Raw genomic sequence first — 16,158 nt, forward strand, 5'->3', positions numbered from 1 at the left:
CACTACTTTCACCGTTTATTGCTCGGTCATGCAACTTACCACCCAAATGAATTTTACCTCCTTTTCTTCTCACTAATAGAGCTTTCATTTGGTGGTATTTCATTGCTGCTGACATTTTTACTTTTTTTGTTATTAATCGAAATTTAACGTTTTTTTTGCAAAAAAATGACATTTTTCACTTTAAGTTATAAAATTTTGCAAAAAAAACTACATCCATATATAAATTTTTCACAAAATTTATTGTTCTACATGTCTTCAAAAAAAGAAAAAATGTTTGGGTAAAAAAAAATATGGTTTGGGTAAAAGTTATAGCGTTTACAAACTATGGCACAAAAATGTGAATTTCCGCTTTTTGAAACAGCTCTGACTTTCTGAGCACCTGTCATGTTTCCTGAGGTTCTACAATGCCCAGAAAGTACAACCACCCCACAAATGACCCCATTTTGGAAAGTAGACACCCTAAGGTATTTACTGATGGGCATAGTGAGCTCATAGAACTTTTTATTTTTTGTCACAAGTTAGCGGAAAATGAAGATTTATTTTTTATTTATTTTTTTTTCTTACAAAGTCTCATATTCCACTAACTTGTGACAAAAAATAAAAAATTCTAGGAACTCGCCATGCCCCTCACGGAATACCCTGAGGTGTCTCCTTTCCAAAATGGGGTCACTTGTGGGGTAGTTATACTGCCCTGGCATTTTAGGGGCCCATATGCGTGAGAAGTAGTTTGAAATCAAAATGTGTAAAAAATGACCGGTAAAATCCAAAAGGTGCTCTCTGGAATGTGTGCCCCTTTGCCCACCTAGGCGGCAAAAATGTGTCACACATCTGGTATCACCGTACTCAGGAGAAGTTGGGGAATGTGTTTTGGGGTGTCATTTTACATATACCCATGCTGGGTGAGAGAACTATCTTGGCAAAACACAACTTTTCCCATTTTTTTATACAAAGTTGGCATTTGAACAAGATATTTATCTCACCCAGCATGGGTATATGTAAAATGACACTGCAAAACACATTGCCCAACTTCTCCTGAGTACGGCGATACCAGATGTGTGACACTTTTTTGCAGCCTAGATGCGCAATGCGGCCCAAATTCCTTTTAGGAGGGCATTTTTAGACATTGGGATCCCAGACTTCTTCTCACGATTTCGGGCCCCTAAAAAAGCCAGGGCAGTATAAATACCCCACATGTGACCCCTTTTTGGAAAGAAGACACCCCAAGGTATTCAATGAGGGGCATGGCGAGTTCATAGAATTTTTTTTTTTTGGCACAAGTTAGCGGAAATTGATTTTTTTTTTGTATTTTCTCACAAAGTCTCCCTTTCCGCTAACTTGGGACAAAAATTTCAATCTTTCATGGACTCAATATGCCTCTCAGCGAATACCTTGGGGTGTCTTCTTTCCGAAATGGGGTCACATGTGGGGTATTTATACTGCCCTGGCATTTTAGGGGCCCGAAAGCGTGAGAACAAGTCTGGAATATAAATGTCTAAAAAATGTTATGCATTTGGATTCCGTGAGGGGTATGGTGAGTTCATGAGATTTTATTTTTTGACACAAGTTAGTAGAATATGAGACTTAGTAAGAAAAAACAAAAACAAAAAAAAAACTATTTCCGCTAACTTGGGCCCAAAAAAAATGTCTGAATGGAGCCTTACAGGGGGTGATCAATGACAGGGGGGTAATCAGGGAGTCTATATGGGGTGATCACCCCCCTGTCATTGATCACCCCCCTGTCATTGATCACCCCCCTGTAAGGCTCCATTCAGACGTCTGTATGATTTTTACGGATCCACGGATACATGGATCGGATCCGCAAAACGCCTACGGATGTCTAAATGGAGCCTTACAGGGGGGTGATCAGGGAGTCTATATGGGTGATCACCCCCCTGTCATTGATCACCCCCCTGTAAGGCTCCATTCAGATGTCCGAATGTTTTTGCGGATCCGATCCATGTATCCGTGGATCCGTAAAAATCATACGGACGTCTGAATAGAGCCTTACAGGGGGGTGATCAATGACAGGGGGGTGATCAATGACAGGGGGGTGATCAGGAAGTCTATATGGGTAATCACCCCCTTGTCATTGATCACCCCCCTGTAAGGCTCCATTCAGGTGTCCGTATGTGTTTTGCGGATCCGATCCATGTATCTGTGGATCCGTAAAAATCATACGGACGTCTGAATGGAGCCTTACAGGGGGTGATCAATGACAGGGGGGGTGATCAATGACAGGGGGGTGATCAGGAAGTCTTTATGAGTGATCACCCCCTTGTCATTGATCACCCCCCTGTAAGGCTCCATTCAGACGTCCGTATGTGTTTTGCGGATCCGATCCATGTATCTGTGGATTTGTAAAAATCATACGGACGTCTGAATGGAGCCTTACAGGGGGGTGATCAATGACAGGGGGGTGATCAAGGACAGGGAAGTGATCAGGAAGTCTATATGCGTGATCACCCCCTTGTCATTGATCACCCCCCTGTAAGGCTCCATTCAGACATCCGTATGTGTTTTGCGGATCCGATCCATGTATCCATGGATCCGTAAAAATCATACGGACGTCTGAATGGAACCTTACAGGGGGCTGATCAATGACAGGGGGGTTATCAATGACAGGGGGGTGATCAATGACGGGGGGGGGGTGATCAGGGAGTCTATATGAAGTGATCAGGGGTTCATAAGGGGTTAATAAGTGACAGCGGGGGTGTAGTGTAGTGTAGGTGGTGTTTGGTGCTACTTGACACAGCTACCTGTGTCCTCTGGTGGTCGATCCAAACAAAAGGGATCACCAGAGGACCAGGTAGCAGGTATATTAGACGCTGTTATCAAAACAGCGTCTAATATACCTGTTAGGGGTTAAAAAAATTGCATCTCCAGCCTGCCAGCGAACGCTCGCCGCTGGCAGGCTGGAGATCCACTCGCTTACATCCTGTTCCTGTGAACGTGCGCGCCTGTGTGCGCGCGTTCACAGGAAATCTCGGCTATCGTGAGATGACGCGTATATGCGTCGTTGAGTGCACAGCTGCCGCCTCCGGACCACAGATCTGCGTTAGGCGGTCCGGAGGCGGTTAATGGAGATCATACAAGTCTAAGAAGACTTGTCGCGATACAGTGTCTCTATGTTAAAACATGTCCCTTCCAGAAAACTCCATTAATGATACTGGACAACCCCTTTAAAAAAAATTTAAGGTAGCTTTAAAAAAAGTATAGAAACATATGCCAGGAATATTAACCCCTTCCCGCATTTGGACACAACCCTACGTCCAAATGGCATGTATGGCATATAACCCATATCCGTTCACTTATAAGTTATTAAAGAATAAAAAAACTACACATAATTGGTATCGCTGCCTCCGTAACAACCTGATCTATAAAGGTATAAAGTTACTAATCATGCGCGATGAACGCTGTAAAAATATTGTTAAAAACAATGATGGAATTGCTGTTTTTGTCATCTCACCTCCACAAAAAAAAAAATATAACAAGTGGGGGGCGTTGCCTGGACGCCGATGGCGCTGGCTGCTTAGTTGAGGAGCTCCGCTTCCAGCACTACAATTCGGCTTAATCTCAGCCTTTCCTGCTACCAAATTTATGAGGATCTCTCCTTCTGCATCCTGTCCACATATGGGGAGAGTCAAGAAGCGCCAGGTTCCGGCCAAACTCACAGAGTTCTTTCACAAAACTCTGCCGTTGAGAGTAAGCCCGAAGCTGCCTTCCACGCCATCTTGTGACGGCTCCTCCCCTTCCTCGCCGTTAGAAGTTCACGCCACATCCCGACAACTATCAGATAGCTCCTCACCGCTTACAGAGGAGCTGCTCCGGAGTATGCTGGACTCCCTACGATCTTCCATAAAAGAGGACTTCCACATCGTTCTCAGCTAAGTACAAGCTGAAATAACACAGCTGGGACAGCGCACGTCGCATCTAGAAGGCAAGATGGCGGAACTTACCGCCTCACATAATCTGCTGATAGACACTAATGCTGCCCTTGAGGAGGAGGTAGGCAAGCTACCATCTAAAGTTGCCGACATGGAAGACCGGAGTCGACAAAACAATGTCAGACTCCGGGGTGTGCCTGAGACGGTGGGCCCTGATCAGCTACTCTCACTGCTGCAAACCTTACTCAAAGAGGCCTTAACAAGTCTCTCAGAGATGGACCTTTCTATTGACTGCATTCATAGGATCCCCAAGCAGGCAAGCCTTGTTCCAGAGGTCCCTCATGATGTCCTGGCAAGGATACACTTCTACCAAGTCAAAGAAGCCTTTCTGAAATCACTCCGGAAGGACTTATCTGCGACAACCCTGGCCAAAAGGAAGGAGTTTGCCCCCCTCACTAGAATCCTGCGGGACAATCAAGTCCGCTACCGGTGGGGCTTTCCGGTGAAACTTACAGTTGCACATAACGGCACATTCCACGTGTGCACAACGCCGCGGGCTGCAGAAATTGTCGGCCCTGAGCCTTCTACCTGCTGGCACTCCGCCAGCAGGTGATCCTCTTCGCGAACGAGCAAAGATTCCAGTGGACTTGAACCCAACCTGAGTTGGACTGCCTAATAGTATTTGGCACCCCCTTCTCTATGGGGCAAAAGCCCTTTCTACCACTATACCACTTTGAAGCACTGTAATACTGCTTCTACTTTTTATATGTAAACTTTTGCGTTCTATGTTTTCTTAGTTTTTTCAACTCTGACGTTTTTGGAGGCTCTACCTCCGGTTAAAATGTGTGATGATGTCTACTCCCCATATACGTCCCTATACCTTTGTCCGAACGGAGCAGGGTTAAGCTGGTATACTTACTATCTCGATGGGGGTTAAAATGTATTCGCTGAATGTTAGGGGATTGAACTCCCCATTTAAGAGGAAAATGTTATGCGCTGATGCTATGTCCTCACACTGTAATGTACTAATAGCTCAAGAAACCCATTTGCTGCTGAAAGATAATTATAGATCTACACATCCTGATTTCCCACATATCTTGTACTCTCCCGCGTTTAAGAAAAAGAAAGCAGGAGTGCTGAGATTTATATGGGGCAACACCAAACATGGGATTTGTAAATCGGCTCTATATCCAGCCATATGTAGGGGAGGTTTGGGGGTGCCGGACGTGAAGATGTACTATTGGGCCTCATTACTCTCTCAGGCCAAGGAGTGGTGGTGTCCGTCCGGTCCGCAGAGATGGCTACAACTTGAGGAGGCAATAATTAAAGGATCTATACTAGGGGCATTGAAACCATAGGGAAACTCTTTGATGGCCAACATGTAGTACAATTTGAGTCTCTGCATAGTCAATACACCCTGCCTAACCACTATTTCTATCAGTATCTCCCGGTCCGGCACCTCCTGAGCTCACTTCCTCCTCTTACAAATGAGAGACCCCCACCCATGGTCATGGCAGCCGTTAAAGTCTTCACCCTAGCTCCTTCTACACAAAAAGGGCTATCCATAATGTACCAACTCCTGACCTCACATTATACTGAACACAAATTGCAATTTATGACCAGATGGGAGGAGGAACTTGACACTACGTTTCCACTGACAGCATGGCAAGATGCATTGTTTTGGGCAGTCAAACCATCCAAATGCATTAACCATGCAGAACAAAACAGAAAAATTCAGTTAAGGTGGTACCTTACACCTGATAGGCTAGCACATGTATCAGCAGGTTACTTGCCCATTTGCTGGCGTGGTTGTGGCCAGAAAGGTACTCCTGCTCACATGTGGTGGTTCTGCCCTCTTATTATTCCCTTATGGTGACAAGCACGTGATCTCATTGTTGAAGTTACTGATCTACCCATTGATTTAACCCCACAACTAGATATCCTGTGTATCGGGCTTAATGATGCTCCCTACGACCAGAAATGAGTGATTGCACACATACTTACGGCTACGCGCAAGGTGATAGCTCGTCACTGGAAACAAAACGTTACTCCCCCTCTTCTAGAAGTTAACCAGCTGGTAAACCAACATATGCAACACAAAATTATCTACTCGCCTGACCTGCAATCTAGAACCAGGTCCCTTAATCAATGGATGCCATGGCTCTCAAGTACACACGCTGTACCTCTCCCTGATGCTTTACTATAACCGAAATGTTAAAGGGAGTCTGTCACCTACATAACATGTTTTAAACTGATGATATAGCTCTGTGGGAGGCAGATCCATAACACTGATGGTACCCATGTTTAGTTTTTCAGAGCCTCCAAAGTACCTAAAATGAAGTTTTAAAAATATGCAAATTGCCTATCGCAAGTGCCCAGGGGCAGAGAGTGTGCTGCAAGTGCCCAGTGCTCCCCGCCTTACTTGCTCCTGACTCCTCCCCTCTGTATCGTCCGGCCAGCCCTGTATCCTTGCTGGGTCATTTTCGTCTCCATTCATAATCCAGAGCCTGTGCGCTTTACCACGGTGTACGTAACTGGCGCATGCGCACGGTATATCAGTATGCTTCTGCCCACAGTGGGCAATGTACTGCGCATGCCCGGACCCGGCGGTGAAGCGAACAGGCACTCCTCTTTTAATGCCCATTTCTCAGAAAGGCATCAGTGAAAAAAAGTCGGTTAAAAATGGACAGTTTATCCGTTCTTAACAGACCTTAGGGCTCATTCACACGACCGTATGAATGCTTCCGCATCTGTTCCACAATTTTGTGGAACGGGTGCGGACCCATTCATTTTCAAAGAAAGAGCATGTCTTATTCTTGTCCTAAATATTAATGATGTATCCTTAGGAATGTCCGACAATCAGCTGAATGAAGGGGCGCCATGTCTACCCTGGACACAATGTATCATTTTCCCTAACAAGATGCATAATTAGAGTAGAATTGCATCTTGTTCCATTGTTAAGCTGTTTGTAGAGGAGAGTTTTTATTCTGGGGAATAAACTGGATATAATATAAATGATAAATGCTAGAGAGACTTAGTAAATAGAAAATCATGGACCTTTAAAACTGCTAATAAACATAGGCCTGTCAGCCAGGCTGATGATGTTACAGGTACCCGTAATGTCATGTCACCTTTACAGCCAGTCCTGACACAGGTACCTCTGTAAAGTCATGTGACCTTTAGAATGTGGTGATGTCACAGATGCCTTTGTGATGTCATATAACAATTGATTCTAGCTTTCTGCAGCCTGACTTTCGGCCATATTTCTTCATCACTTGACGGGTGAAGGCGACTTTTACTTGTGCTCAGCAAATTTTGGTTTTGTTCAAAGACCAGAAAAGAGGGCCTGTAAGCCAAGCCGTTCCAAGTGTCATCATGGAACGCACTGAAGGCGCACAGGACCTTCCTCAACCCAGTGACATCTATGGGCTGAACATGGAGGTTCCAATGAATCTTCCCAAAAAAAGAAAAAGGAAGAGAAAGAGGAGAGTTCAGCCGCCAAATAAGAGGAGGAGAATAGAAACATCAGAGAAGGCGAAAGATGGCGGCAAAGAAAAAATGATCAAGGCTTCGAAAAGACCTGGAAGCCCTATACAGGAGAGTATCCTAAAAAAGAGGAAGAGGGGAGAAAAGACAGGGGGAAAAGCTGAAGATGGAACCAGCACATCCTATAACACTGAAATGGAACAGCTGTCAGGTGAGTGCAGATCTAAGACACCTAGAGCCAATATCCCCCAATAACGTATCAATGGGTTTGCCCACTTATGAACATGATTAATGAGCATTTTTGTCTTTCATGCCCCATAAAATTCTTATCCTCTCATAACGTAATTACTATTGGAGGCCAAACGCAGGAATATTAACTATAATGTCTCTTCTCTCTACCAGTGACAACCCCAGCAGAAACCCCCATCACTGTGACTGGACTGGAAAGCTTCACCTTCCATAAAATTCTTGGAGAGGGTGGTTTTGGTAAAGTAAGTATCAGGAGTTGTTGTCACTTTTTCCTTATGTGTAGTAATATGACTATAGCAAAATCAAGATTTCACGTCTTCTCGTGGCAGGATGCGCCGTTCCTCAAGTTCTAATGTTCTGTCTCCTCTAGGTCATGCTGGCCACACATCCCGACTGCCAACAACAACTGGCAGTGAAGCTGGTGAAGAAGAGGGTCCTGCTTCAGAACTTTAGAAACAACGTTCTGATTGAGCGACAGGTCCTGGAGGTGACTGGGAAAAGTCCACTATTCACCCATGCTTATGCCACCTTCCAGACCAAGGTAAGAGTCTTAATTACTACTGGCTTTTGTGAGTAGGTCGGTTCTTTCCAACCCCATCCTACTTTTGCCAACATTGTTGTACTTACCTCTGGCTTCTTCTACTTGAGAAGCATAACATCTCCAAAGCAGGGTATAAATATGCAGTCTAATATTCCATAGTTAAGTTTTTTTGAAACTTACATGATATGCTCTATCTTTATCACAGGACTATGCCTTCTTCATCATGGAGTTTCTCAGCGGAGGAGACCTAGGTGACCTCATACATGCCAAAGCCCCATTCACCATTCCAGTCACCAGGTGAGGCAGAACATAGATATCTTAGATAAAGACAATAGTTGTCAGGAACATCCATCTTTATATCATTTATTGGTCTCATAGTGAATGTTGATGTTTTCTCTTTTTTGTGATCAGATTTTTTGCAGCTGAGATCATCTGTGGGCTGCAGTTTCTCCATAACAGAGGCATCATACATAGAGACATAAAACCAGAAAACATCTTAATGGACAGCGCCGGTCACTTGAAGATTGCCGATTTCGGTCTTGCCGTGATGAACATCTTTGGGGAAAGGAAGATCTCACAATATGCCGGAACTCTTAGCTACATGGCACCCGAGGTGAGGAATCATCTATGTGCTTCTCATTGTGCATAGGGATGGACATCTCCATGACTTCTGCTGCTCTAGACAATGCTCTTATTTTTTTATTGTCAACCTGATATTTCTACAGATTCTTCTGGAGAAGCCCTACAACACGGCAGTGGACTGGTTCTCAGCTGGTGTGACGATATATCAGATGGCTACTGGCAAATATCCATTCTCTGCCAGTATATTTCCTGAAAAAATTCAGAAGTCACTGATCAACGATGTTCCTACCTACCCAAAACGACTCGACCCACAAGCCAGAGACCTCATAGACAGGGTGAGTATAAAAATATATAGCAGTACAACAAATAATAGCTGTCACAACCAGACAGCTGAGAAGCTCTGACAGAGGCCTTTCAGAACCTCCTCCTTGAATTTCTGTGTTGTGGTATTCAGCTCCTCCTCTCGTCAGCCTCTCTCAGCTGTCATGTCTTAATTGCTTCCCTTTAAATGCCTCCTCAGAATGCTTTTCTGGGCGGCTTATATTTCCTCCTGGAGTGTGTGTGCACGCTGATCTGTCCTCCTGTTTGCTTCAAAGCTAAGTGTACTTTTATATGTTTATATCTGTTTGCTGGATCCCAGATGACCCTGACTCCCTCCGTGTCTTGTGTAGGGAGCCGGTGGTCGTGTCCCCTCACTATAGTAGGGTGCTCAGGGCTTTATAGTCAAGGTTCGTGGATATGCAAACCTCCACCATTAGGATCTTTGCATAGGCTGAGCAGCCAGGGAAAGTGCCAGGTCTTCTGCAGGGGTCTCCCTTGGTTCCTTAGTTTTTGGATCCAGCGAGTCGTTTATACATGTTGCTTTGCCTTGTTACCTGTACACATTCCGTGACATTATAAGCCGCCAAAACCGTCTTAAGCATGGATCCGGTTTCACTTTTGGCTGAACGCTTCCAGGGTCTTTCATTGGAGGTAGCTGACCTCCGTAAGACTTTGTCTCAGCTTCAAGTGACCGGTTCAGCTTGCGTTCATGGAGCTTGTTCTGAGCCTAAGATCTCGCTCCCGGATACGTTCTCCGGGGGTAGTGAGAATTTTGTGCGTTTTAGAGAGGCTTGCAAACTCCATTTTCGCCTTCTTCCCCATTCTTCTGGTGATGAGGAACGGAGGGTGGGGATCATTATATCGCTGCTCAGGGGTAACGCTCAGTCCTGGGCCTTTTCGCTGCCGGAGGGGGCACGGCCCCTCCGTTCAGTGGATGAATTCTTTTTAGCCCTGGGTCAGATATATGATGATCCGGATCGTATTGCTCTGGCGGAGTCTAGACTACGTCTCCTATGCCAGGGTAAACAATCCGCAGAGATATACTGCTCAGAATTTCGGAGTTGGGCAGCTGATACTGGTTGGAATGATGCTGCACTCCGAAGTCAATTTTGCCATGGTCTTTCAGAGGGATTGAAAGATGCATTTGCCTTTCATGAAAGGCCTATTTCTTTGGACTCTGCTATGTCTCAGGCCGTTCGTATTGACAGGCGTCTTAGAGAGAGAGGAGAGATCTCTCTTTCCTGTCATACTCGGTCCCAGGACTGTGCAGCGGTCCCATTCTCTGCGCAGGGGTCTCAGTCGCTGTCAGCCCCTTCTGAGCAGGAGCCCATGCAGCTGGGGTTGATTGCTTCTGACAATAGAAGATTCAGCCCGCATGAGAGGGTTTGTTTTTGTTGTGGAGGTATTAATCATTTGGCAAATATTTGTCCCTCTAGGAGATTCAGGCAGTTCTCTGGGTATAATAAAGAAACAAAGAGGAAAAAATCTTTGAAAAATGTTCCGTCTGTTACTATTGGCAGGATTGAGGCGGAAATTGAAGATTTTCCGTTTGCTTGTAGTTCCCGTTTTGTCCTGCCGGCTAGGGTGGCGCTAGAGAGCAAGAACATTTTTTGTGAGATTTTTGTGGATAGTGGAGCAGCGGTTAATCTCATTGATAATCACTTTGCGATAACTCATGGTTTCCAGGTGTGCGCTTTGAGAAAGGATATTCCTGTGTTTTCTATCGATTCCGCTCCACTTTCTCAGAAGTCATTAAAGGGCATAGTTCACAATATCCGTTTAATTGTGAGTGATGCTCATGTTGAGGATGTGTCATGTTTCGTCCTTAGCGGTTTGCCGACTCCTCTAGTGTTGGGGCTACCCTGGCTCACTAAACATAACCCCACCATTGATTGGCAAGCAAGGCAAATAAATGGTTGGAGTGACTTTTGCAGAGAGAATTGCCTCACGACATCTGTTTCTGAGGTTGCTACTAAGACTGTACCATCTTTTCTCTCTGAATTTTCGGATGTCTTCTCTGAGAGTGGAGTTCAGGATTTGCCCCCGCACAGGGAGTACGATTGCCCTATTAATCTCATCCCAGACGCCAAGCTGCCTAAATCTCGTTTATACAATCTTTCCCAACCTGAGAGGATCGCTATGCGTACTTATATCTCTGAGAGTCTGAGAAAGGGACACATACGACCCTCAAAGTCACCTGTTGCCGCTGGTTTTTTCTTTGTTAAGAAAAAAGATGGTTCTTTAAGACCTTGTCTGGATTTCAGGGAGCTGAACAATATCACAATTCGTGACCCTTATCCGCTTCCTCTGATCCCGGACCTGTTTAACCAGGTTGTTGGGGCTAAAGTCTTTTCCAAATTAGATTTAAGAGGGGCATACAACCTGGTCAGGGTCAGAGAAGGGGACGAATGGAAGACGGCCTTCAATACCCCTGAGGGCCATTTTGAGAATTTGGTTATGCCTTTTGGGTTGATGAATGCCCCAGCCGTTTTTCAGCATTTCGTGAACAGCATTTTTTATCATTTGATGGGAAAATTTGTATTGGTGTATTTGGATGACATTTTGATTTTTTCTCCCGATTTCAAAACTCATAAGGAACATTTACGTCAGGTCTTGCTCATCCTGCGGGAGAATAAACTATATGCGAAACTGGAAAAATGTGTGTTTGCGGTTCCAGAAATTCAATTTCTGGGGTTTCTTCTCTCCGCTTCTGGTTTTCGCATGGACCCCGAGAAGGTCCGCGCTGTGCTTGAGTGGGAGCTTCCTGAGAATCAAAAGGCGCTGATGCGTTTTTTGGGCTTTGCCAATTATTACAGGAAGTTCATTTTGAATTATTCTTCTATTGTTAAACCACTCACTGATATGACCAGAAAGGGGGTAGATTTTTCTTCTTGGTCAGTAGAGGCGCGTAAGGCCTTTTCTGATATCAAGGAGAGTTTTGCTTCCGCTCCCATCTTGGTGCAACCTGATGTTTCATTACCCTTCATAGTTGAGGTTGATGCTTCTGAGGTGGGTGTGGGGGCGGTCTTGTCTCAGGGTTCCTCTCCTGCCAATTGGCGACCGTGTGCCTTTTTCTCAAGAAAACTCTCCTCCGCAGAGAGAAATTACGATGTGGGAGATAGGGAATTGTTGGCCATCAAGTTGGCTTTTGAGGAATGGCGCCATTGGCTAGAGGGGGCCAGACACCCTATTACCGTATTTACTGACCATAAAAATCTGGCCTACTTGGAGTCAGCCAAGCGTCTGAACCCGAGACAGGCCAGATGGTCGTTGTTCTTTTCTAGGTTTAATTTTGTTGTCACGTTCCGCCCTGGAGTTAAGAATGTGAAGGCAGATGCCCTGTCACGTTGTTTTCCGGGAGGCGGGAATTTTGAAGACCCGGGTCCCATTTTGGCTGAAGGTGTGGTGGTCTCTGCTCTTTTTCCTGAATTGGAGGCAGAGGTGCAGGCAGCCCAGTCAGAGGCTCCTGATCTTTGTCCTCCTGGGAGGTTGTTTGTGCCTCTCGCTTTAAGACACAAGATTTTTAAAGAACACCACGATACGGTCCTTGCTGGGCACCCGGGGGTAAGAGCCACACTGGATCTCATCGCTCGGAGATTCTGGTGGCCTGCGCTTCGTAAGTCGGTTGAGGGTTTTGTGGCAGCCTGCGAGACTTGCGCTCGTGCCAAGGTCCCTCATTCACGGCCATCAGGTCCTCTCCTTCCCTTACCCATTCCTTCCCGTCCTTGGACACATCTGTCCATGGACTTTATCACGGACCTGCCTCGTTCCTCGGGGAAGACTGTGATTCTGGTGGTGGTGGACCGTTTTAGCAAAATGGTGCATTTCATCCCTTTTCCTGGTTTGCCCAATGCTAAGACGCTGGCGCAGGCATTTGTTGATCACATTGTCAAGTTGCACGGTATTCCTTCAGACATAGTCTCTGATAGGGGCACGCAGTTTGTTTCCAGATTCTGGAAGGCTTTCTGTTCTCGCTTGGGGGTTCGGTTGTCATTCTCTTCTGCTTTCACCCGCAGTCGAATGGCCAGACAGAGCGCGTCAATCAGAATCTGGAGACATATCTGCGTTGTTTTGTGGCGGAGAATCAAGAGGATTGGTGTTCTTTTTTGTCCCTTGCTGAGTTTGCTTTAAATAACCGTCGTCAGGAGTCCTCTGATAAGTCACCATTTTTTGGTGCATATGGGTTTCATCCACAGTTTGGGACTTTCTCGGGAGAGGGGTCTTCTGGTTTACCTGATGAGGACAGATTCTCCTCGTCTTTGTCATCTATTTGGCAAAAGATTCAAGATAATCTAAAGAGCATGAGTGAGAGATATAAGCGTGTGGCTGATAAGAGACGTGTGCTTGGTCCGGACCTGAATGTTGGTGATCTGGTGTGGTCGTCTACCAAGAATATCAAATTGAAGGTTCCCTCCTGGAAGTTGGGTCCTAGGTTTATTGGGCCTTACAAAATCCTGTCTGTCATCAATCCTGTTGCATACCGTCTTGATCTTCCTCAGACTTGGAAGATCCATAATGTTTTTCATAAGTCCTTATTGAAACCTTATGTTCAACCCATTGTACCCTCGCCTTTGCCTCCTCCTCCGATTATGGTTGATGGGAATCTTGAATTCCAGGTCTCTAGGATTGTGGATTCTCGTCTTGTCCGCGGTTCTCTTCAGTACCTTGTTCAGTGGGAGGGGTATGGTCCTGAGGAGAGGATGTGGGTCCCAGTGACGGACATTAAGGCCTCTCGTCTCATCAGGGCATTCCATAGGTCCCATCCTGAGAAGGTGGGCTCTGAGTGTCCGGAGTCCACTCGTAGAGGGAGGGGTACTGTCACAACCAGACAGCTGAGAAGCTCTGACAGAGGCCTTTCAGAACCTCCTCCTTGAATTTCTGTGTTGTGGTATTCAGCTCCTCCTCTCGTCAGCCTCTCTCAGCTGTCATGTCTTAATTGCTTCCCTTTAAATGCCTCCTCAGAATGCTTTTCTGGGCGGCTTATATTTCCTCCTGGAGTGTGTGTGCACGCTGATCTGTCCTCCAGTTTGCTTCAAAGCTAAGTGTACTTTTATATGTTTATATCTGTTTGCTGGATCCCAGATGACCCTGACTCCCTCCGTGTCTTGTGTAGGGAGCCGGTGGTCGTGTCCCCTCACTATAGTAGGGTGCTCAGGGCTTTATAGTCAAGGTTCGTGGATATGCAAACCTCCACCATTAGGATCTTTGCATAGGCTGAGCAGCCAGGGAAAGTGCCAGGTCTTCTGCAGGGGTCTCCCTTGGTTCCTTAGTTTTTGGATCCAGCGAGTCGTTTATACATGTTGCTTTGCATTGTTACCTGTACACATTCCGTGACAATAGCTAAATATGACATTGAAAACTAGGGACTACATTGGAAAGTGTGATCTACAATTCTGAAATGTCTTCAATATATTTTTTTCCAGCTCTTAATCAAGTCACCAGAGAGTCGCCAGTTAGCGGTATGTAACATCAGGGAACATCCATTTTTCATGGACATCAAGTGGACAGATATAGAGGAAGCAGCAGCGTGTCCACCATTCCAACCAGGACCAGTAAGTACAGGATCCAGGGAAGATGTGGGTAGTAGTAAAGTTCCATTGTGCCCTTTCTTGTTAAACACAGGATCTTGGATCTTCTCTCCACAGCCACCAGTGATGACATCGAAAAAAATAAATGATGTCCTATCCTCCACCGAAGCCAATAAGCCACCAATGGCCGATAAAGATCAAAAGCTATTCTGTGGATTCACTTTTGCCAATGCCAGATGGCAGGTCATAAAGCCAATACAAGAACCTGTCATACGTCATCGCAGGTGGGTCATCGTAACTGAGAGGGAAATATGGGGATTATTGAAAGTTCCCTCCATTACCTGTGATTCTATCAGCAGAGTGTGGTGTGGATTCCATTCACTGATGGAAGCTTATAGTCTGCTGATGGGTCTACAGGGTAAAAGTGCAGGTGGTTACCACTATTACAATGCTATTTTATCTCTTGGCAGAACATTTGGCAGAATTGTGAGAGAGATCGTCCACAGGATCTGGAGGAGGATAAACCACTGGAAGTGAGCAGCTCCACTATATATATAGATGTCCGCAATAGATCAGTGGGAGAAAACCATCATGTTATAGCAGAGCCTCTTGATGACATCACACTCACCAGGAAAATCCACCGAGAATTGCTGTCCTTGTATGAGCCTCAAATTCCAACCTCTGACCTCTATGTACTCTCCTGACGACTTGTCGGTACTGTGATATAACAGTCCTGGTCCTTCAGTTTTATTTCCAACTGCCACTAGGAGTAACCTGAGGGTCATAACCTGCAGAGTAGCAGGAGCAGAGAAGCAGCAGGAAGTCGATGAAGATTCTTCCACGAATCAATGAATTGACCGCCAGCGCTTCTAGTCCACAAGCTGCCTCTTGTGCCCAAGGGAAGGGTAGTCCTTACGCCATGGTTCCCTAGAGGTTTCCTCCACAGGGGGTTTTTCCTCTCCTGCGTGCCAACGGATAACAACATCAACAAGAAAATGGCAACTTGTTGGACTCTGCCCTCAGTGTTGATCACACCATCCACTAGTGGCATAGAGGGACCGAAGAGGACATTTACCACCAATAAACAATAAACAGTACCATTCACCATCATCTGGTAGTAGCATGATTATCTTATATCTAACGAATCCCTATACTCTACAGTCATTGGTTTATCTTTAACCACTTCAACCCCGCTAGCTAAACCCCCTTAATGACCAGGCCACTTTTTACACTTCTGCACTACACTACTTTCACCGTTTATTGCTCGGTCATGCAACTTACCACCCAAATGAATTTTACCTCCTTTTCTTCTCACTAATAGAGCTTTCATTTGGTGGTATTTCATTGCTGCTGACATCTTTACTTTTTTTGTTATTAATCGAAATTTAACGTTTTTTTTGCAAAAAAATGACATTTTTCACTTTAAGTTGTAAAATTTTGCAAAAAAAACTACATCCATATATAAATTTTTCACAAAATTTATTGTTCTACATGTCTTCAAAAAAAGAAAAAATGTTTGGGTAAAAAAAAATATGGTTTGGGTAAAAGTTATAGCGTTTACAAACTA

This window comes from Bufo gargarizans, chromosome 3 (genome assembly GCF_014858855.1).
Source record: "Bufo gargarizans isolate SCDJY-AF-19 chromosome 3, ASM1485885v1, whole genome shotgun sequence".
NCBI lineage: Eukaryota > Metazoa > Chordata > Amphibia > Anura > Bufonidae > Bufo > Bufo gargarizans.